Source organism: Carassius gibelio, chromosome B23, assembly GCF_023724105.1.
Source record: "Carassius gibelio isolate Cgi1373 ecotype wild population from Czech Republic chromosome B23, carGib1.2-hapl.c, whole genome shotgun sequence".
NCBI lineage: Eukaryota > Metazoa > Chordata > Actinopteri > Cypriniformes > Cyprinidae > Carassius > Carassius gibelio.
In genome coordinates this window covers 3,736,493-3,758,534 of record NC_068418.1, presented here as the reverse complement: position 1 = coordinate 3,758,534, position 22,042 = coordinate 3,736,493, and the positions used below count along the sequence as shown (strand labels likewise).

Sequence of the window (22,042 nt, the reverse complement as noted above, 5' to 3'; positions counted from 1 at the left end):
GCCTGTCGCCACGCCCCTTTTCGAGCCACCTCGGACACGCCACCTTAGCACGTTTTGAGGTCCCTCGCCAAGGTGAATGGAAATTTCCTCTTTTTTTGGATGATTATTGACAGTCAGACTCCAGAGAAGCTTTCTGTGCTGATTTGGGTGGGACTGGGCCAAATACCTGGCGCTAGGTTGCAAAAGAAGGTTTTCGACAAAATCCAAAATACCCGAAAATTTCGTCAGAGCGACGAGCCAATCTGAGACCTGCGTCTCGTTCGGCTCGAGCCAAGGATTCCGATGACATAAGGCACGTGGCTCTGCGACCAACCGTTTGGGAGTTACGAGCGATGCCGTACTTTCCGTCGCTGCAGTTCCACCGTCAGGCCGATCGGGACAAGGCCCGGTGACGTTGCAGACAGGGGAGGGTACTACGATCCCGCAGTGTTTCGGGTGTTTTCATCTTTGTTTGATTGTCTTTTTACATTACATTTTCCCTATTTTTCAGCTTACGGCGCCACCTACTGGCCTGTCGCCACGCCCCTTTTCACCTGGCCTCGGACTGAGCCCCTGCACAGGTGTGCCGATTTGGGTGAAGGGATCTCACTCCTTCCCGGAGTTATAGCCATTCGAGCCACCTCGGACACGCCACCTTAGCACGTTTTGAGGTCCCCTCGCCAAGGTGAATGGAAATTTCCTCTTTTTTTGGATGATTATTGACAGTCAGACTCCAGAGAAGCTTTCTGTGCTGATTTGGGTGGGACTGGGCCAAATACCTGGCGCTAGGTTGCAAAAGAAGGTTTTCGACAAAATCCAAAATACCCGAAAATTTCGTCAGAGCGACGAGCCAATCTGAGACCTGCGTCTCGTTCGGCTCGAGCCAAGGATTCCGATGACATAAGGCACGTGGCTCTGCGACCAACCGTTTGGGAGTTACGAGCGATGCCGTACTTTCCGTCGCTGCAGTTCCACCGTCAGGCCGATCGGGACAAGGCCCGGTGACGTTGCAGACAGGGGAGGGTACTACGATCCCGCAGTGTTTCGGGTGTTTTCATCTTTGTTTGATTGTCTTTTTACATTACATTTTCCCTATTTTTCAGCTTACGGCGCCACCTACTGGCCTGTCGCCACGCCCCTTTTCGAGCCACCTCGGACACGCCACCTTAGCACGTTTTGAGGTCCCCTCGCCAAGGTGAATGGAAATTTCCTCTTTTTTTGGATGATTATTGACAGTCAGACTCCAGAGAAGCTTTCTGTGCTGATTTGGGTGGGACTGGGCCAAATACCTGGCGCTAGGTTGCAAAAGAAGGTTTTCGACAAAATCCAAAATACCCGAAAATTTCGTCAGAGCGACGAGCCAATCTGAGACCTGCGTCTCGTTCGGCTCGAGCCAAGGATTCCGATGACATAAGGCACGTGGCTCTGCGACCAACCGTTTGGGAGTTACGAGCGATGCCGTACTTTCCGTCGCTGCAGTTCCACCGTCAGGCCGATCGGGACAAGGCCCGGTGACGTTGCAGACAGGGGAGGGTACTACGATCCCGCAGTGTTTCGGGTGTTTTCATCTTTGTTTGATTGTCTTTTTACATTACATTTTCCCTATTTTTCAGCTTACGGCGCCACCTACTGGCCTGTCGCCACGCCCCTTTTCACCTGGCCTCGGACTGAGCCCCTGCACAGGTGTGCCGATTTGGGTGAAGGGATCTCACTCCTTCCCGGAGTTATAGCCATTCGAGCCACCTCGGACACGCCACCTTAGCACGTTTTGAGGTCCCCTCGCCAAGGTGAATGGAAATTTCCTCTTTTTTTGGATGATTATTGACAGTCAGACTCCAGAGAAGCTTTCTGTGCTGATTTGGGTGGGACTGGGCCAAATACCTGGCGCTAGGTTGCAAAAGAAGGTTTTCGACAAAATCCAAAATACCCGAAAATTTCGTCAGAGCGACGAGCCAATCTGAGACCTGCGTCTCGTTCGGCTCGAGCCAAGGATTCCGATGACATAAGGCACGTGGCTCTGCGACCAACCGTTTGGGAGTTACGAGCGATGCCGTACTTTCCGTCAGGCCGATCGGGACGAGGCCCGGTGACGTTGTAGACAGGGGAGGCTACCACCATCCCCCAGCGTTTTTAGGTCTCCCAAAACTTACCAAAGCCGAGATGGGCATCGCCGTGTCCGGCTTCCTCCCTGCTGCGTCTTAGCAGCATCGCTTCTCGGCCTTTTGGCTAAGATCAAGTGTAGTATCTGTTCTTATCAGTTTAATATCTGATACGTCCCCCATCTGGGGACTACATATTAAATGGATTTTTAGATCACGGAGCTGGAGCCGGGGCTTGCTCCGTCCACTCCATGCATCGGCCTGGTATTGCAGTGTCTCCAGGAACGGTGTGCTTTCCCTTTTTGGGGATTGCCATTTATTGTGTCGAATAGCAGAACAAGGAATGAGAGCTGCCATTGCAGATGCTGTGGTTTATTGCAAACTTTTTTCCTGATGTGTCCTCCTGGGGTCTTGGACTCTTCCACTAACGATGCACCCACCTGAGGTCTTGAAGTCTTTCACAGACGAGGTGGTGCATCGAATCAGGTGTGTTTGTTTAAAGAGAGTCATCTAAAACTGGCGTTGGGAAGCACCGGCCCATGAGCTTGGCAGTTTCCAGGCCAGTAACGGAAGGCACCCGTCCTTCCTTTCCTGGAGCGGGGGCGGAGGGCTAACCGTTGGTGAGGATGGTAGAGATGCAAATCAGACCTCTGGCTGACCGCCTGGGCCTTCATACTTACCTGGCAGGGGAGACACCATGATCAAGAAGGCGGTTCACCCAGGGCGAGGCTTGTCCATTGCACTCCGGCCATGCTGACCCCTGCGAATTCCCCAAATGCGGGAATCTCGACTGCATAATTTATGGTAGTGGGGGACTGCGTTCGCGCTCTCCCCTGAAATTGTTGGTGAAACAAAGCAGAAGAGGTTTTTACAGTTTTTTATTTATTTCCATTTCAGAATGGGGAGTTCTGTCACATGCGAGATACGTGTTGTGCGCCTGTGAAACAAAGTCACTTACGCTCTTGAAAAATCAGACCCTGGTGGGTAGTTTAGTTCGAACATAGCACAGACCTTACTTTGAAAGTAGATTGGACTGACTGCAGCCTAGCTGTATCTGTCTCCATGTTGTTTGTTTGTCCTTTTTTTCGATTCGTATTAATTTTGTTGTCGCTTACAGCGCCACCTAGTGGCCTGTCGCCGCGCCCTTTTTCACCTGGCCTCGGACTGAGCCCCTGCACAGGTGTGCCGATTTGGGTGAAGGGATCTCACTCCTTCCCGGAGTTATAGCCATTCGAGCCACCTCGGACACGCCACCTTAGCACGTTTTGAGGTCCCCTCGCCAAGGTGAATGGAAATTTCCTCTTTTTTTGGATGATTATTGACAGTCAGACTCCAGAGAAGCTTTCTGTGCTGATTTGGGTGGGACTGGGCCAAATACCTGGCGCTAGGTTGCAAAAGAAGGTTTTCGACAAAATCCAAAATACCCGAAAATTTCGTCAGAGCGACGAGCCAATCTGAGACCTGCGTCTCGTTCGGCTCGAGCCAAGGATTCCGATGACATAAGGCACGTGGCTCTGCGACCAACCGTTTGGGAGTTACGAGCGATGCCGTACTTTCCGTCGCTGCAGTTCCACCGTCAGGCCGATCGGGACAAGGCCCGGTGACGTTGCAGACAGGGGAGGGTACTACGATCCCGCAGTGTTTCGGGTGTTTTCATCTTTGTTTGATTGTCTTTTTACATTACATTTTCCCTATTTTTCAGCTTACGGCGCCACCTACTGGCCTGTCGCCACGCCCCTTTTCGAGCCACCTCGGACACGCCACCTTAGCACGTTTTGAGGTCCCCTCGCCAAGGTGAATGGAAATTTCCTCTTTTTTTGGATGATTATTGACAGTCAGACTCCAGAGAAGCTTTCTGTGCTGATTTGGGTGGGACTGGGCCAAATACCTGGCGCTAGGTTGCAAAAGAAGGTTTTCGACAAAATCCAAAATACCCGAAAATTTCGTCAGAGCGACGAGCCAATCTGAGACCTGCGTCTCGTTCGGCTCGAGCCAAGGATTCCGATGACATAAGGCACGTGGCTCTGCGACCAACCGTTTGGGAGTTACGAGCGATGCCGTACTTTCCGTCGCTGCAGTTCCACCGTCAGGCCGATCGGGACAAGGCCCGGTGACGTTGCAGACAGGGGAGGGTACTACGATCCCGCAGTGTTTCGGGTGTTTTCATCTTTGTTTGATTGTCTTCTTACATTACATTTTCCCTATTTTTCAGCTTACGGCGCCACCTACTGGCCTGTCGCCACGCCCCTTTTCACCTGGCCTCGGACTGAGCCCCTGCACAGGTGTGCCGATTTGGGTGAAGGGATCTCACTCCTTCCCGGAGTTATAGCCATTCGAGCCACCTCGGACACGCCACCTTAGCACGTTTTGAGGTCCCCTCGCCAAGGTGAATGGAAATTTCCTCTTTTTTTTGGATGATTATTGACAGTCAGACTCCAGAGAAGCTTTCTGTGCTGATTTGGGTGGGACTGGGCCAAATACCTGGCGCTAGGTTGCAAAAGAAGGTTTTCGACAAAATCCAAAATACCCAAAAATTTCGTCAGAGCGACGAGCCAATCTGAGATTCCGATGACATAAGGCACGTGGCTCTGCGACCAACCGTTTGGGAGTTACGAGCGATGCCGTACTTTCCGTCGCTGCAGTTCCACCGTCAGGCCGATCGGGACAAGGCCCGGTGACGTTGCAGACAGGGGAGGGTACTACGATCCCGCAGTGTTTCGGGTGTTTTCATCTTTGTTTGATTGTCTTTTTACATTACATTTTCCCTATTTTTCAGCTTACGGCGCCACCTACTGGCCTGTCGCCACGCCCCTTTTCGAGCCACCTCGGACACGCCACCTTAGCACGTTTTGAGGTCCCCTCGCCAAGGTGAATGGAAATTTCCTCTTTTTTTGGATGATTATTGACAGTCAGACTCCAGAGAAGCTTTCTGTGCTGATTTGGGTGGGACTGGGCCAAATACCTGGCGCTAGGTTGCAAAAGAAGGTTTTCGACAAAATCCAAAATACCCGAAAATTTCGTCAGAGCGACGAGCCAATCTGAGACCTGCGTCTCGTTCGGCTCGAGCCAAGGATTCCGATGACATAAGGCACGTGGCTCTGCGACCAACCGTTTGGGAGTTACGAGCCATGCCGTACTTTCCGTCGCTGCAGTTTCACCGATCCAAGGGATCTCACTCCTTCCCGGAGTTATAGCCATTCGAGCCACCTCGGACACGCCACCTTAGCACGTTTTGAGGTCCCCTCGCCAAGGTGAATGGAAATTTCCTCTTTTTTTTGGATGATTATTGACAGTCAGACTCCAGAGAAGCTTTCTGTGCTGATTTGGGTGGGACTGGGCCAAATACCTGGCGCTAGGTTGCAAAAGAAGGTTTTCGACAAAATCCAAAATACCCAAAAATTTCGTCAGAGCGACGAGCCAATCTGAGATTCCGATGACATAAGGCACGTGGCTCTGCGACCAACCGTTTCGGGTGTTTTCATCTTTGTTTGATTGTCTTCTTACATTACATTTTCCCTATTTTTCAGCTTACGGCGCCACCTACTGGCCTGTCGCCACGCCCCTTTTCACCTGGCCTCGGACTGAGCCCCTGCACAGGTGTGCCGATTTGGGTGAAGGGATCTCACTCCTTCCCGGAGTTATAGCCATTCGAGCCACCTCGGACACGCCACCTTAGCACGTTTTGAGGTCCCCTCGCCAAGGTGAATGGAAATTTCCTCTTTTTTTTGGATGATTATTGACAGTCAGACTCCAGAGAAGCTTTCTGTGCTGATTTGGGTGGGACTGGGCCAAATACCTGGCGCTAGGTTGCAAAAGAAGGTTTTCGACAAAATCCAAAATACCCAAAAATTTCGTCAGAGCGACGAGCCAATCTGAGATTCCGATGACATAAGGCACGTGGCTCTGCGACCAACCGTTTGGGAGTTACGAGCGATGCCGTACTTTCCGTCGCTGCAGTTCCACCGTCAGGCCGATCGGGACAAGGCCCGGTGACGTTGCAGACAGGGGAGGGTACTACGATCCCGCAGTGTTTCGGGTGTTTTCATCTTTGTTTGATTGTCTTTTTACATTACATTTTCCCTATTTTTCAGCTTACGGCGCCACCTACTGGCCTGTCGCCACGCCCCTTTTCGAGCCACCTCGGACACGCCACCTTAGCACGTTTTGAGGTCCCCTCGCCAAGGTGAATGGAAATTTCCTCTTTTTTTGGATGATTATTGACAGTCAGACTCCAGAGAAGCTTTCTGTGCTGATTTGGGTGGGACTGGGCCAAATACCTGGCGCTAGGTTGCAAAAGAAGGTTTTCGACAAAATCCAAAATACCCGAAAATTTCGTCAGAGCGACGAGCCAATCTGAGACCTGCGTCTCGTTCGGCTCGAGCCAAGGATTCCGATGACATAAGGCACGTGGCTCTGCGACCAACCGTTTGGGAGTTACGAGCGATGCCGTACTTTCCGTCGCTGCAGTTCCACCGTCAGGCCGATCGGGACAAGGCCCGGTGACGTTGCAGACAGGGGAGGGTACTACGATCCCGCAGTGTTTCGGGTGTTTTCATCTTTGTTTGATTGTCTTCTTACATTACATTTTCCCTATTTTTCAGTTTACGGCGCCACCTACTGGCCTGTCGCCACGCCCCTTTTCACCTGGCCTCGGACTGAGCCCCTGCACAGGTGTGCCGATTTGGGTGAAGGGATCTCACTCCTTCCCGGAGTTATAGCCATTCGAGCCACCTCGGACACGCCACCTTAGCACGTTTTGAGGTCCCCTCGCCAAGGTGAATGGAAATTTCCTCTTTTTTTTGGATGATTATTGACAGTCAGACTCCAGAGAAGCTTTCTGTGCTGATTTGGGTGGGACTGGGCCAAATACCTGGCGCTAGGTTGCAAAAGAAGGTTTTCGACAAAATCCAAAATACCCAAAAATTTCGTCAGAGCGACGAGCCAATCTGAGATTCCGATGACATAAGGCACGTGGCTCTGCGACCAACCGTTTGGGAGTTACGAGCGATGCCGTACTTTCCGTCGCTGCAGTTCCACCGTCAGGCCGATCGGGACAAGGCCCGGTGACGTTGCAGACAGGGGAGGGTACTACGATCCCGCAGTGTTTCGGGTGTTTTCATCTTTGTTTGATTGTCTTTTTACATTACATTTTCCCTATTTTTCAGCTTACGGCGCCACCTACTGGCCTGTCGCCACGCCCCTTTTCGAGCCACCTCGGACACGCCACCTTAGCACGTTTTGAGGTCCCCTCGCCAAGGTGAATGGAAATTTCCTCTTTTTTTGGATGATTATTGACAGTCAGACTCCAGAGAAGCTTTCTGTGCTGATTTGGGTGGGACTGGGCCAAATACCTGGCGCTAGGTTGCAAAAGAAGGTTTTCGACAAAATCCAAAATACCTGAAAATTTCGTCAGAGCGACGAGCCAATCTGAGACCTGCGTCTCGTTCGGCTCGAGCCAAGGATTCCGATGACATAAGGCACGTGGCTCTGCGACCAACCGTTTGGGAGTTACGAGCCATGCCGTACTTTCCGTCGCTGCAGTTTCACCGATCCAAGGGATCTCACTCCTTCCCGGAGTTATAGCCATTCGAGCCACCTCGGACACGCCACCTTAGCACGTTTTGAGGTCCCCTCGCCAAGGTGAATGGAAATTTCCTCTTTTTTTGGATGATTATTGACAGTCAGACTCCAGAGAAGCTTTCTGTGCTGATTTGGGTGGGACTGGGCCAAATACCTGGCGCTAGGTTGCAAAAGAAGGTTTTCGACAAAATCCAAAATACCCGAAAATTTCATCAGAGCGACGAGCCAATCTGAGACCTGCGTCTCGTTCGGCTCGAGCCAAGGATTCCGATGACATAAGGCACGTGGCTCTGCGACCAACCGTTTGGGAGTTACGAGCGATGCCGTACTTTCCGTCAGGCCGATCGGGACGAGGCCCGGTGACGTTGTAGACAGGGGAGGCTACCACCATCCCCCAGCGTTTTTAGGTCTCCCAAAACTTACCAAAGCCGAGATGGGCATCGCCGTGTCCGGCTTCCTCCCTGCTGCGTCTTAGCAGCATCGCTTCTCGGCCTTTTGGCTAAGATCAAGTGTAGTATCTGTTCTTATCAGTTTAATATCTGATACGTCCCCCATCCGGGGACTACATATTAAATGGATTTTTAGATCACGGAGCTGGAGCCGGGGCTTGCTCCGTCCACTCCATGCATCGGCCTGGTATTGCAGTGTCTCCAGGAACGGTGTGCTTTCCCTTTTTGGGGATTGCCATTTATTGTGTCGAATAGCAGAACAAGGAATGAGAGCTGCCATTGCAGATGCTGTGGTTTATTGCAAACTTTTTTCCTGATGTGTCCTCCTGGGGTCTTGGACTCTTCCACTAACGATGCACCCACCTGAGGTCTTGAAGTCTTTCACAGACGAGGTGGTGCATCGAATCAGGTGTGTTTGTTTAAAGAGAGTCATCTAAAACTGGCGTTGGGAAGCACCGGCCCATGAGCTTGGCAGTTTCCAGGCCAGTAACGGAAGGCACCCGTCCTTCCTTTCCTGGAGCGGGGGCGGAGGACTAAACGTTGGTGAGGATGGTAGAGATGCAAATCAGACCTCTGGCTGACCGCCTGGGCCTTCATACTTACCTGGCAGGGGAGACACCATGATCAAGAAGGCGGTTCACCCAGGGCGAGGCTTGTCCATTGCACTCCGGCCATGCTGACCCCTGCGAATTCCCCAAATGCGGGAATCTCGACTGCATAATTTATGGTAGTGGGGGACTGCGTTCGCGCTCTCCCCTGAAATTGTTGGTGAAACAAAGCAGAAGAGGTTTTTACAGTTTTTTATTTATTTCCATTTCAGAATGGGGAGTTCTGTCACATGCGAGATACGTGTTGTGCGCCTGTGAAACAAAGTCACTTACGCTCTTGAAAAATCAGACCCTGGTGGGTAGTTTAGTTCGAACATAGCGCAGACCTTACTTTGAAAGTAGATTGGACTGACTGCAGCCTAGCTGTATCTGTCTCCATGTTGTTTGTTTGTCCTTTTTTTCGATTCGTATTAATTTTGTTGTCGCTTACAGCGCCACCTAGTGGCCTGTCGCCGCGCCCTTTTTCACCTGGCCTCGGACTGAGCCCCTGCACAGGTGTGCCGATTTGGGTGAAGGGATCTCACTCCTTCCCGGAGTTATAGCCATTCGAGCCACCTCGGACACGCCACCTTAGCACGTTTTGAGGTCCCCTCGCCAAGGTGAATGGAAATTTCCTCTTTTTTTGGATGATTATTGACAGTCAGACTCCAGAGAAGCTTTCTGTGCTGATTTGGGTGGGACTGGGCCAAATACCTGGCGCTAGGTTGCAAAAGAAGGTTTTCGACAAAATCCAAAATACCCGAAAATTTCGTCAGAGCGACGAGCCAATCTGAGATTCCGATGACATAAGGCACGTGGCTCTGCGACCAACCGTTTGGGAGTTACGAGCGATGCCGTACTTTCCGTCGCTGCAGTTCCACCGTCAGGCCGATCGGGACAAGGCCCGGTGACGTTGCAGACAGGGGAGGGTACTACGATCCCGCAGTGTTTCGGGTGTTTTCATCTTTGTTTGATTGTCTTTTTACATTACATTTTCCCTATTTTTCAGCTTACGGCGCCACCTACTGGCCTGTCGCCACGCCCCTTTTCGAGCCACCTCGGACACGCCACCTTAGCACGTTTTGAGGTCCCCTCGCCAAGGTGAATGGAAATTTCCTCTTTTTTTGGATGATTATTGACAGTCAGACTCCAGAGAAGCTTTCTGTGCTGATTTGGGTGGGACTGGGCCAAATACCTGGCGCTAGGTTGCAAAAGAAGGTTTTCGACAAAATCCAAAATACCCAAAAATTTCGTCAGAGCGACGAGCCAATCTGAGATTCCGATGACATAAGGCACGTGGCTCTGCGACCAACCGTTTGGGAGTTACGAGCGATGCTGTACTTTCCGTCGCTGCAGTTCCACCGTCAGGCCGATCGGGACAAGGCCCGGTGACGTTGCAGACAGGGGAGGGTACTACGATCCCGCAGTGTTTCGGGTGTTTTCATCTTTGTTTGATTGTCTTTTTACATTACATTTTCCCTATTTTTCAGCTTACGGCGCCACCTACTGGCCTGTCGCCACGCCCCTTTTCGAGCCACCTCGGACACGCCACCTTAGCACGTTTTGAGGTCCCCTCGCCAAGGTGAATGGAAATTTCCTCTTTTTTTGGATGATTATTGACAGTCAGACTCCAGAGAAGCTTTCTGTGCTGATTTGGGTGGGACTGGGCCAAATACCTGGCGCTAGGTTGCAAAAGAAGGTTTTCGACAAAATCCAAAATACCCGAAAATTTCGTCAGAGCGACGAGCCAATCTGAGACCTGCGTCTCGTTCGGCTCGAGCCAAGGATTCCGATGACATAAGGCACGTGGCTCTGCGACCAACCGTTTGGGAGTTACGAGCCATGCCGTACTTTCCGTCGCTGCAGTTTCACCGATCCAAGGGATCTCACTCCTTCCCGGAGTTATAGCCATTCGAGCCACCTCGGACACGCCACCTTAGCACGTTTTGAGGTCCCCTCGCCAAGGTGAATGGAAATTTCCTCTTTTTTTGGATGATTATTGACAGTCAGACTCCAGAGAAGCTTTCTGTGCTGATTTGGGTGGGACTGGGCCAAATACCTGGCGCTAGGTTGCAAAAGAAGGTTTTCGACAAAATCCAAAATACCCGAAAATTTCATCAGAGCGACGAGCCAATCTGAGACCTGCGTCTCGTTCGGCTCGAGCCAAGGATTCCGATGACATAAGGCACGTGGCTCTGCGACCAACCGTTTGGGAGTTACGAGCGATGCCGTACTTTCCGTCAGGCCGATCGGGACGAGGCCCGGTGACGTTGTAGACAGGGGAGGCTACCACCATCCCCCAGCGTTTTTAGGTCTCCCAAAACTTACCAAAGCCGAGATGGGCATCGCCGTGTCCGGCTTCCTCCCTGCTGCGTCTTAGCAGCATCGCTTCTCGGCCTTTTGGCTAAGATCAAGTGTAGTATCTGTTCTTATCAGTTTAATATCTGATACGTCCCCCATCCGGGGACTACATATTAAATGGATTTTTAGATCACGGAGCTGGAGCCGGGGCTTGCTCCGTCCACTCCATGCATCGGCCTGGTATTGCAGTGTCTCCAGGAACGGTGTGCTTTCCCTTTTTGGGGATTGCCATTTATTGTGTCGAATAGCAGAACAAGGAATGAGAGCTGCCATTGCAGATGCTGTGGTTTATTGCAAACTTTTTTCCTGATGTGTCCTCCTGGGGTCTTGGACTCTTCCACTAACGATGCACCCACCTGAGGTCTTGAAGTCTTTCACAGACGAGGTGGTGCATCGAATCAGGTGTGTTTGTTTAAAGAGAGTCATCTAAAACTGGCGTTGGGAAGCACCGGCCCATGAGCTTGGCAGTTTCCAGGCCAGTAACGGAAGGCACCCGTCCTTCCTTTCCTGGAGCGGGGGCGGAGGGCTAACCGTTGGTGAGGATGGTAGAGATGCAAATCAGACCTCTGGCTGACCGCCTGGGCCTTCATACTTACCTGGCAGGGGAGACACCATGATCAAGAAGGCGGTTCACCCAGGGCGAGGCTTGTCCATTGCACTCCGGCCATGCTGACCCCTGCGAATTCCCCAAATGCGGGAATCTCGACTGCATAATTTATGGTAGTGGGGGACTGCGTTCGCGCTCTCCCCTGAAATTGTTGGTGAAACAAAGCAGAAGAGGTTTTTACAGTTTTTTATTTATTTCCATTTCAGAATGGGGAGTTCTGTCACATGCGAGATACGTGTTGTGCGCCTGTGAAACAAAGTCACTTACGCTCTTGAAAAATCAGACCCTGGTGGGTAGTTTAGTTCGAACATAGCGCAGACCTTACTTTGAAAGTAGATTGGACTGACTGCAGCCTAGCTGTATCTGTCTCCATGTTGTTTGTTTGTCCTTTTTTTCGATTCGTATTAATTTTGTTGTCGCTTACAGCGCCACCTAGTGGCCTGTCGCCGCGCCCTTTTTCACCTGGCCTCGGACTGAGCCCCTGCACAGGTGTGCCGATTTGGGTGAAGGGATCTCACTCCTTCCCGGAGTTATAGCCATTCGAGCCACCTCGGACACGCCACCTTAGCACGTTTTGAGGTCCCCTCGCCAAGGTGAATGGAAATTTCCTCTTTTTTTGGATGATTATTGACAGTCAGACTCCAGAGAAGCTTTCTGTGCTGATTTGGGTGGGACTGGGCCAAATACCTGGCGCTAGGTTGCAAAAGAAGGTTTTCGACAAAATCCAAAATACCCGAAAATTTCGTCAGAGCGACGAGCCAATCTGAGACCTGCGTCTCGTTCGGCTCGAGCCAAGGATTCCGATGACATAAGGCACGTGGCTCTGCGACCAACCGTTTGGGAGTTACGAGCGATGCCGTACTTTCCGTCGCTGCAGTTCCACCGTCAGGCCGATCGGGACAAGGCCCGGTGACGTTGCAGACAGGGGAGGGTACTACGATCCCGCAGTGTTTCGGGTGTTTTCATCTTTGTTTGATTGTCTTTTTACATTACATTTTCCCTATTTTTCAGCTTACGGCGCCACCTACTGGCCTGTCGCCACGCCCCTTTTCGAGCCACCTCGGACACGCCACCTTAGCACGTTTTGAGGTCCCCTCGCCAAGGTGAATGGAAATTTCCTCTTTTTTTGGATGATTATTGACAGTCAGACTCCAGAGAAGCTTTCTGTGCTGATTTGGGTGGGACTGGGCCAAATACCTGGCGCTAGGTTGCAAAAGAAGGTTTTCGACAAAATCCAAAATACCCGAAAATTTCGTCAGAGCGACGAGCCAATCTGAGACCTGCGTCTCGTTCGGCTCGAGCCAAGGATTCCGATGACATAAGGCACGTGGCTCTGCGACCAACCGTTTGGGAGTTACGAGCGATGCCGTACTTTCCGTCGCTGCAGTTCCACCGTCAGGCCGATCGGGACAAGGCCCGGTGACGTTGCAGACAGGGGAGGGTACTACGATCCCGCAGTGTTTCGGGTGTTTTCATCTTTGTTTGATTGTCTTTTTACATTACATTTTCCCTATTTTTCAGCTTACGGCGCCACCTACTGGCCTGTCGCCACGCCCCTTTTCACCTGGCCTCGGACTGAGCCCCTGCACAGGTGTGCCGATTTGGGTGAAGGGATCTCACTCCTTCCCGGAGTTATAGCCATTCGAGCCACCTCGGACACGCCACCTTAGCACGTTTTGAGGTCCCCTCGCCAAGGTGAATGGAAATTTCCTCTTTTTTTTGGATGATTATTGACAGTCAGACTCCAGAGAAGCTTTCTGTGCTGATTTGGGTGGGACTGGGCCAAATACCTGGCGCTAGGTTGCAAAAGAAGGTTTTCGACAAAATCCAAAATACCCAAAAATTTCGTCAGAGCGACGAGCCAATCTGAGATTCCGATGACATAAGGCACGTGGCTCTGCGACCAACCGTTTGGGAGTTACGAGCGATGCCGTACTTTCCGTCGCTGCAGTTCCACCGTCAGGCCGATCGGGACAAGGCCCGGTGACGTTGCAGACAGGGGAGGGTACTACGATCCCGCAGTGTTTCGGGTGTTTTCATCTTTGTTTGATTGTCTTTTTACATTACATTTTCCCTATTTTTCAGCTTACGGCGCCACCTACTGGCCTGTCGCCACGCCCCTTTTCGAGCCACCTCGGACACGCCACCTTAGCACGTTTTGAGGTCCCCTCGCCAAGGTGAATGGAAATTTCCTCTTTTTTTGGATGATTATTGACAGTCAGACTCCAGAGAAGCTTTCTGTGCTGATTTGGGTGGGACTGGGCCAAATACCTGGCGCTAGGTTGCAAAAGAAGGTTTTCGACAAAATCCAAAATACCCGAAAATTTCGTCAGAGCGACGAGCCAATCTGAGACCTGCGTCTCGTTCGGCTCGAGCCAAGGATTCCGATGACATAAGGCACGTGGCTCTGCGACCAACCGTTTGGGAGTTACGAGCCATGCCGTACTTTCCGTCGCTGCAGTTTCACCGATCCAAGGGATCTCACTCCTTCCCGGAGTTATAGCCATTCGAGCCACCTCGGACACGCCACCTTAGCACGTTTTGAGGTCCCCTCGCCAAGGTGAATGGAAATTTCCTCTTTTTTTTGGATGATTATTGACAGTCAGACTCCAGAGAAGCTTTCTGTGCTGATTTGGGTGGGACTGGGCCAAATACCTGGCGCTAGGTTGCAAAAGAAGGTTTTCGACAAAATCCAAAATACCCAAAAATTTCGTCAGAGCGACGAGCCAATCTGAGATTCCGATGACATAAGGCACGTGGCTCTGCGACCAACCGTTTCGGGTGTTTTCATCTTTGTTTGATTGTCTTCTTACATTACATTTTCCCTATTTTTCAGCTTACGGCGCCACCTACTGGCCTGTCGCCACGCCCCTTTTCACCTGGCCTCGGACTGAGCCCCTGCACAGGTGTGCCGATTTGGGTGAAGGGATCTCACTCCTTCCCGGAGTTATAGCCATTCGAGCCACCTCGGACACGCCACCTTAGCACGTTTTGAGGTCCCCTCGCCAAGGTGAATGGAAATTTCCTCTTTTTTTTGGATGATTATTGACAGTCAGACTCCAGAGAAGCTTTCTGTGCTGATTTGGGTGGGACTGGGCCAAATACCTGGCGCTAGGTTGCAAAAGAAGGTTTTCGACAAAATCCAAAATACCCAAAAATTTCGTCAGAGCGACGAGCCAATCTGAGATTCCGATGACATAAGGCACGTGGCTCTGCGACCAACCGTTTGGGAGTTACGAGCGATGCCGTACTTTCCGTCGCTGCAGTTCCACCGTCAGGCCGATCGGGACAAGGCCCGGTGACGTTGCAGACAGGGGAGGGTACTACGATCCCGCAGTGTTTCGGGTGTTTTCATCTTTGTTTGATTGTCTTTTTACATTACATTTTCCCTATTTTTCAGCTTACGGCGCCACCTACTGGCCTGTCGCCACGCCCCTTTTCGAGCCACCTCGGACACGCCACCTTAGCACGTTTTGAGGTCCCCTCGCCAAGGTGAATGGAAATTTCCTCTTTTTTTGGATGATTATTGACAGTCAGACTCCAGAGAAGCTTTCTGTGCTGATTTGGGTGGGACTGGGCCAAATACCTGGCGCTAGGTTGCAAAAGAAGGTTTTCGACAAAATCCAAAATACCCGAAAATTTCGTCAGAGCGACGAGCCAATCTGAGACCTGCGTCTCGTTCGGCTCGAGCCAAGGATTCCGATGACATAAGGCACGTGGCTCTGCGACCAACCGTTTGGGAGTTACGAGCCATGCCGTACTTTCCGTCGCTGCAGTTTCACCGATCCAAGGGATCTCACTCCTTCCCGGAGTTATAGCCATTCGAGCCACCTCGGACACGCCACCTTAGCACGTTTTGAGGTCCCCTCGCCAAGGTGAATGGAAATTTCCTCTTTTTTTGGATGATTATTGACAGTCAGACTCCAGAGAAGCTTTCTGTGCTGATTTGGGTGGGACTGGGCCAAATACCTGGCGCTAGGTTGCAAAAGAAGGTTTTCGACAAAATCCAAAATACCCGAAAATTTCATCAGAGCGACGAGCCAATCTGAGACCTGCGTCTCGTTCGGCTCGAGCCAAGGATTCCGATGACATAAGGCACGTGGCTCTGCGACCAACCGTTTGGGAGTTACGAGCGATGCCGTACTTTCCGTCAGGCCGATCGGGACGAGGCCCGGTGACGTTGTAGACAGGGGAGGCTACCACCATCCCCCAGCGTTTTTAGGTCTCCCAAAACTTACCAAAGCCGAGATGGGCATCGCCGTGTCCGGCTTCCTCCCTGCTGCGTCTTAGCAGCATCGCTTCTCGGCCTTTTGGCTAAGATCAAGTGTAGTATCTGTTCTTATCAGTTTAATATCTGATACGTCCCCCATCCGGGGACTACATATTAAATGGATTTTTAGATCACGGAGCTGGAGCCGGGGCTTGCTCCGTCCACTCCATGCATCGGCCTGGTATTGCAGTGTCTCCAGGAACGGTGTGCTTTCCCTTTTTGGGGATTGCCATTTATTGTGTCGAATAGCAGAACAAGGAATGAGAGCTGCCATTGCAGATGCTGTGGTTTATTGCAAACTTTTTTCCTGATGTGTCCTCCTGGGGTCTTGGACTCTTCCACTAACGATGCACCCACCTGAGGTCTTGAAGTCTTTCACAGACGAGGTGGTGCATCGAATCAGGTGTGTTTGTTTAAAGAGAGTCATCTAAAACTGGCGTTGGGAAGCACCGGCCCATGAGCTTGGCAGTTTCCAGGCCAGTAACGGAAGGCACCCGTCCTTCCTTTCCTGGAGCGGGGGCGGAGGACTAAACGTTGGTGAGGATGGTAGAGATGCAAATCAGACCTCTGGCTGACCGCCTGGGCCTTCATACTTACCTGGCAGGGGAGACACCATGATCAAGAAGGCGGTTCACCCAGGGCGAGGCTTGTCCATTGCACTCCGGCCATGCTGACCCCTGCGAATTCCCCAAATGCGGGAATCTCGACTGCATAATTTATGGTAGTGGGGGACTGCGTTCGCGCTCTCCCCTGAAATTGTTGGTGAAACAAAGCAGAAGAGGTTTTTACAGTTTTTTATTTATTTCCATTTCAGAATGGGGAGTTCTGTCACATGCGAGATACGTGTTGTGCGCCTGTGAAACAAAGTCACTTACGCTCTTGAAAAATCAGACCCTGGTGGGTAGTTTAGTTCGAACATAGCGCAGACCTTACTTTGAAAGTAGATTGGACTGACTGCAGCCTAGCTGTATCTGTCTCCATGTTGTTTGTTTGTCCTTTTTTTCGATTCGTATTAATTTTGTTGTCGCTTACAGCGCCACCTAGTGGCCTGTCGCCGCGCCCTTTTTCACCTGGCCTCGGACTGAGCCCCTGCACAGGTGTGCCGATTTGGGTGAAGGGATCTCACTCCTTCCCGGAGTTATAGCCATTCGAGCCACCTCGGACACGCCACCTTAGCACGTTTTGAGGTCCCCTCGCCAAGGTGAATGGAAATTTCCTCTTTTTTTGGATGATTATTGACAGTCAGACTCCAGAGAAGCTTTCTGTGCTGATTTGGGTGGGACTGGGCCAAATACCTGGCGCTAGGTTGCAAAAGAAGGTTTTCGACAAAATCCAAAATACCCGAAAATTTCGTCAGAGCGACGAGCCAATCTGAGATTCCGATGACATAAGGCACGTGGCTCTGCGACCAACCGTTTGGGAGTTACGAGCGATGCCGTACTTTCCGTCGCTGCAGTTCCACCGTCAGGCCGATCGGGACAAGGCCCGGTGACGTTGCAGACAGGGGAGGGTACTACGATCCCGCAGTGTTTCGGGTGTTTTCATCTTTGTTTGATTGTCTTTTTACATTACATTTTCCCTATTTTTCAGCTTACGGCGCCACCTACTGGCCTGTCGCCACGCCCCTTTTCGAGCCACCTCGGACACGCCACCTTAGCACGTTTTGAGGTCCCCTCGCCAAGGTGAATGGAAATTTCCTCTTTTTTTGGATGATTATTGACAGTCAGACTCCAGAGAAGCTTTCTGTGCTGATTTGGGTGGGACTGGGCCAAATACCTGGCGCTAGGTTGCAAAAGAAGGTTTTCGACAAAATCCAAAATACCCGAAAATTTCGTCAGAGCGACGAGCCAATCTGAGACCTGCGTCTCGTTCGGCTCGAGCCAAGGATTCCGATGACATAAGGCACGTGGCTCTGCGACCAACCGTTTGGGAGTTACGAGCGATGCCGTACTTTCCGTCGCTGCAGTTCCACCGTCAGGCCGATCGGGACAAGGCCCGGTGACGTTGCAGACAGGGGAGGGTACTACGATCCCGCAGTGTTTCGGGTGTTTTCATCTTTGTTTGATTGTCTTCTTACATTACATTTTCCCTATTTTTCAGTTTACGGCGCCACCTACTGGCCTGTCGCCACGCCCCTTTTCACCTGGCCTCGGACTGAGCCCCTGCACAGGTGTGCCGATTTGGGTGAAGGGATCTCACTCCTTCCCGGAGTTATAGCCATTCGAGCCACCTCGGACACGCCACCTTAGCACGTTTTGAGGTCCCCTCGCCAAGGTGAATGGAAATTTCCTCTTTTTTTTGGATGATTATTGACAGTCAGACTCCAGAGAAGCTTTCTGTGCTGATTTGGGTGGGACTGGGCCAAATACCTGGCGCTAGGTTGCAAAAGAAGGTTTTCGACAAAATCCAAAATACCCAAAAATTTCGTCAGAGCGACGAGCCAATCTGAGATTCCGATGACATAAGGCACGTGGCTCTGCGACCAACCGTTTGGGAGTTACGAGCGATGCTGTACTTTCCGTCGCTGCAGTTCCACCGTCAGGCCGATCGGGACAAGGCCCGGTGACGTTGCAGACAGGGGAGGGTACTACGATCCCGCAGTGTTTCGGGTGTTTTCATCTTTGTTTGATTGTCTTTTTACATTACATTTTCCCTATTTTTCAGCTTACGGCGCCACCTACTGGCCTGTCGCCACGCCCCTTTTCGAGCCACCTCGGACACGCCACCTTAGCACGTTTTGAGGTCCCCTCGCCAAGGTGAATGGAAATTTCCTCTTTTTTTGGATGATTATTGACAGTCAGACTCCAGAGAAGCTTTCTGTGCTGATTTGGGTGGGACTGGGCCAAATACCTGGCGCTAGGTTGCAAAAGAAGGTTTTCGACAAAATCCAAAATACCCGAAAATTTCGTCAGAGCGACGAGCCAATCTGAGACCTGCGTCTCGTTCGGCTCGAGCCAAGGATTCCGATGACATAAGGCACGTGGCTCTGCGACCAACCGTTTGGGAGTTACGAGCCATGCCGTACTTTCCGTCGCTGCAGTTTCACCGATCCAAGGGATCTCACTCCTTCCCGGAGTTATAGCCATTCGAGCCACCTCGGACACGCCACCTTAGCACGTTTTGAGGTCCCCTCGCCAAGGTGAATGGAAATTTCCTCTTTTTTTGGATGATTATTGACAGTCAGACTCCAGAGAAGCTTTCTGTGCTGATTTGGGTGGGACTGGGCCAAATACCTGGCGCTAGGTTGCAAAAGAAGGTTTTCGACAAAATCCAAAATACCCGAAAATTTCATCAGAGCGACGAGCCAATCTGAGACCTGCGTCTCGTTCGGCTCGAGCCAAGGATTCCGATGACATAAGGCACGTGGCTCTGCGACCAACCGTTTGGGAGTTACGAGCGATGCCGTACTTTCCGTCAGGCCGATCGGGACGAGGCCCGGTGACGTTGTAGACAGGGGAGGCTACCACCATCCCCCAGCGTTTTTAGGTCTCCCAAAACTTACCAAAGCCGAGATGGGCATCGCCGTGTCCGGCTTCCTCCCTGCTGCGTCTTAGCAGCATCGCTTCTCGGCCTTTTGGCTAAGATCAAGTGTAGTATCTGTTCTTATCAGTTTAATATCTGATACGTCCCCCATCCGGGGACTACATATTAAATGGATTTTTAGATCACGGAGCTGGAGCCGGGGCTTGCTCCGTCCACTCCATGCATCGGCCTGGTATTGCAGTGTCTCCAGGAACGGTGTGCTTTCCCTTTTTGGGGATTGCCATTTATTGTGTCGAATAGCAGAACAAGGAATGAGAGCTGCCATTGCAGATGCTGTGGTTTATTGCAAACTTTTTTCCTGATGTGTCCTCCTGGGGTCTTGGACTCTTCCACTAACGATGCACCCACCTGAGGTCTTGAAGTCTTTCACAGACGAGGTGGTGCATCGAATCAGGTGTGTTTGTTTAAAGAGAGTCATCTAAAACTGGCGTTGGGAAGCACCGGCCCATGAGCTTGGCAGTTTCCAGGCCAGTAACGGAAGGCACCCGTCCTTCCTTTCCTGGAGCGGGGGCGGAGGGCTAACCGTTGGTGAGGATGGTAGAGATGCAAATCAGACCTCTGGCTGACCGCCTGGGCCTTCATACTTACCTGGCAGGGGAGACACCATGATCAAGAAGGCGGTTCACCCAGGGCGAGGCTTGTCCATTGCACTCCGGCCATGCTGACCCCTGCGAATTCCCCAAATGCGGGAATCTCGACTGCATAATTTATGGTAGTGGGGGACTGCGTTCGCGCTCTCCCCTGAAATTGTTGGTGAAACAAAGCAGAAGAGGTTTTTACAGTTTTTTATTTATTTCCATTTCAGAATGGGGAGTTCTGTCACATGCGAGATACGTGTTGTGCGCCTGTGAAACAAAGTCACTTACGCTCTTGAAAAATCAGACCCTGGTGGGTAGTTTAGTTCGAACATAGCGCAGACCTTACTTTGAAAGTAGATTGGACTGACTGCAGCCTAGCTGTATCTGTCTCCATGTTGTTTGTTTGTCCTTTTTTTCGATTCGTATTAATTTTGTTGTCGCTTACAGCGCCACCTAGTGGCCTGTCGCCGCGCCCTTTTTCACCTGGCCTCGGACTGAGCCCCTGCACAGGTGTGCCGATTTGGGTGAAGGGATCTCACTCCTTCCCGGAGTTATAGCCATTCGAGCCACCTCGGACACGCCACCTTAGCACGTTTTGAGGTCCCCTCGCCAAGGTGAATGGAAATTTCCTCTTTTTTTGGATGATTATTGACAGTCAGACTCCAGAGAAGCTTTCTGTGCTGATTTGGGTGGGACTGGGCCAAATACCTGGCGCTAGGTTGCAAAAGAAGGTTTTCGACAAAATCCAAAATACCCGAAAATTTCGTCAGAGCGACGAGCCAATCTGAGACCTGCGTCTCGTTCGGCTCGAGCCAAGGATTCCGATGACATAAGGCACGTGGCTCTGCGACCAACCGTTTGGGAGTTACGAGCGATGCCGTACTTTCCGTCGCTGCAGTTCCACCGTCAGGCCGATCGGGACAAGGCCCGGTGACGTTGCAGACAGGGGAGGGTACTACGATCCCGCAGTGTTTCGGGTGTTTTCATCTTTGTTTGATTGTCTTTTTACATTACATTTTCCCTATTTTTCAGCTTACGGCGCCACCTACTGGCCTGTCGCCACGCCCCTTTTCGAGCCACCTCGGACACGCCACCTTAGCACGTTTTGAGGTCCCCTCGCCAAGGTGAATGGAAATTTCCTCTTTTTTTGGATGATTATTGACAGTCAGACTCCAGAGAAGCTTTCTGTGCTGATTTGGGTGGGACTGGGCCAAATACCTGGCGCTAGGTTGCAAAAGAAGGTTTTCGACAAAATCCAAAATACCCGAAAATTTCGTCAGAGCGACGAGCCAATCTGAGACCTGCGTCTCGTTCGGCTCGAGCCAAGGATTCCGATGACATAAGGCACGTGGCTCTGCGACCAACCGTTTGGGAGTTACGAGCGATGCCGTACTTTCCGTCAGGCCGATCGGGACGAGGCCCGGTGACGTTGTAGACAGGGGAGGCTACCACCATCCCCCAGCGTTTTTAGGTCTCCCAAAACTTACCAAAGCCGAGATGGGCATCGCCGTGTCCGGCTTCCTCCCTGCTGCGTCTTAGCAGCATCGCTTCTCGGCCTTTTGGCTAAGATCAAGTGTAGTATCTGTTCTTATCAGTTTAATATCTGATACGTCCCCCATCTGGGGACTACATATTAAATGGATTTTTAGATCACGGAGCTGGAGCCGGGGCTTGCTCCGTCCACTCCATGCATCGGCCTGGTATTGCAGTGTCTCCAGGAACGGTGTGCTTTCCCTTTTTGGGGATTGCCATTTATTGTGTCGAATAGCAGAACAAGGAATGAGAGCTGCCATTGCAGATGCTGTGGTTTATTGCAAACTTTTTTCCTGATGTGTCCTCCTGGGGTCTTGGACTCTTCCACTAACGATGCACCCACCTGAGGTCTTGAAGTCTTTCACAGACGAGGTGGTGCATCGAATCAGGTGTGTTTGTTTAAAGAGAGTCATCTAAAACTGGCGTTGGGAAGCACCGGCCCATGTTTCCAGGCCA

At 51.5% G+C, this 22,042-nt stretch overlaps 2 protein-coding genes and 11 non-coding genes across 13 annotated transcripts in view; all 13 read left to right on the top strand.

Moving 5' to 3' along the window:
- LOC128011143 (uncharacterized) overlaps positions 1–22,042 on the top strand; it is a 168,918-nt gene that overhangs the window by 7,003 nt on the left and 139,873 nt on the right. The window lies entirely within an intron of this gene.
- The window catches only part of LOC128011136 (uncharacterized), a 99,918-nt gene that overhangs the window by 22,394 nt on the left and 55,482 nt on the right, over positions 1–22,042 (top strand). The window lies entirely within an intron of this gene.
- On the top strand, positions 2,186–2,376 carry LOC128012428 (U2 spliceosomal RNA). Its single transcript, XR_008182951.1, has one exon. It is a non-coding gene; the product is annotated as a U2 spliceosomal RNA (small nuclear RNA).
- LOC128012383 (U1 spliceosomal RNA) lies at positions 2,751–2,914 on the top strand. The gene has a single exon (XR_008182906.1). It is a non-coding gene; the product is annotated as a U1 spliceosomal RNA (small nuclear RNA).
- LOC128012605 (U2 spliceosomal RNA) lies at positions 8,138–8,328 on the top strand. The gene has a single exon (XR_008183128.1). It is a non-coding gene; the product is annotated as a U2 spliceosomal RNA (small nuclear RNA).
- Positions 8,703–8,866, top strand: LOC128012382 (U1 spliceosomal RNA). Its single transcript, XR_008182905.1, has one exon. It is a non-coding gene; the product is annotated as a U1 spliceosomal RNA (small nuclear RNA).
- LOC128012604 (U2 spliceosomal RNA) lies at positions 11,079–11,269 on the top strand. The gene has a single exon (XR_008183127.1). It is a non-coding gene; the product is annotated as a U2 spliceosomal RNA (small nuclear RNA).
- LOC128012381 (U1 spliceosomal RNA) lies at positions 11,644–11,807 on the top strand. Its single transcript, XR_008182904.1, has one exon. It is a non-coding gene; the product is annotated as a U1 spliceosomal RNA (small nuclear RNA).
- On the top strand, positions 15,957–16,147 carry LOC128012603 (U2 spliceosomal RNA). Its single transcript, XR_008183126.1, has one exon. It is a non-coding gene; the product is annotated as a U2 spliceosomal RNA (small nuclear RNA).
- LOC128012380 (U1 spliceosomal RNA) lies at positions 16,522–16,685 on the top strand. The gene has a single exon (XR_008182903.1). It is a non-coding gene; the product is annotated as a U1 spliceosomal RNA (small nuclear RNA).
- LOC128012602 (U2 spliceosomal RNA) lies at positions 19,491–19,681 on the top strand. The gene has a single exon (XR_008183125.1). It is a non-coding gene; the product is annotated as a U2 spliceosomal RNA (small nuclear RNA).
- On the top strand, positions 20,056–20,219 carry LOC128012379 (U1 spliceosomal RNA). The gene has a single exon (XR_008182902.1). It is a non-coding gene; the product is annotated as a U1 spliceosomal RNA (small nuclear RNA).
- On the top strand, positions 21,597–21,787 carry LOC128012427 (U2 spliceosomal RNA). The gene has a single exon (XR_008182950.1). It is a non-coding gene; the product is annotated as a U2 spliceosomal RNA (small nuclear RNA).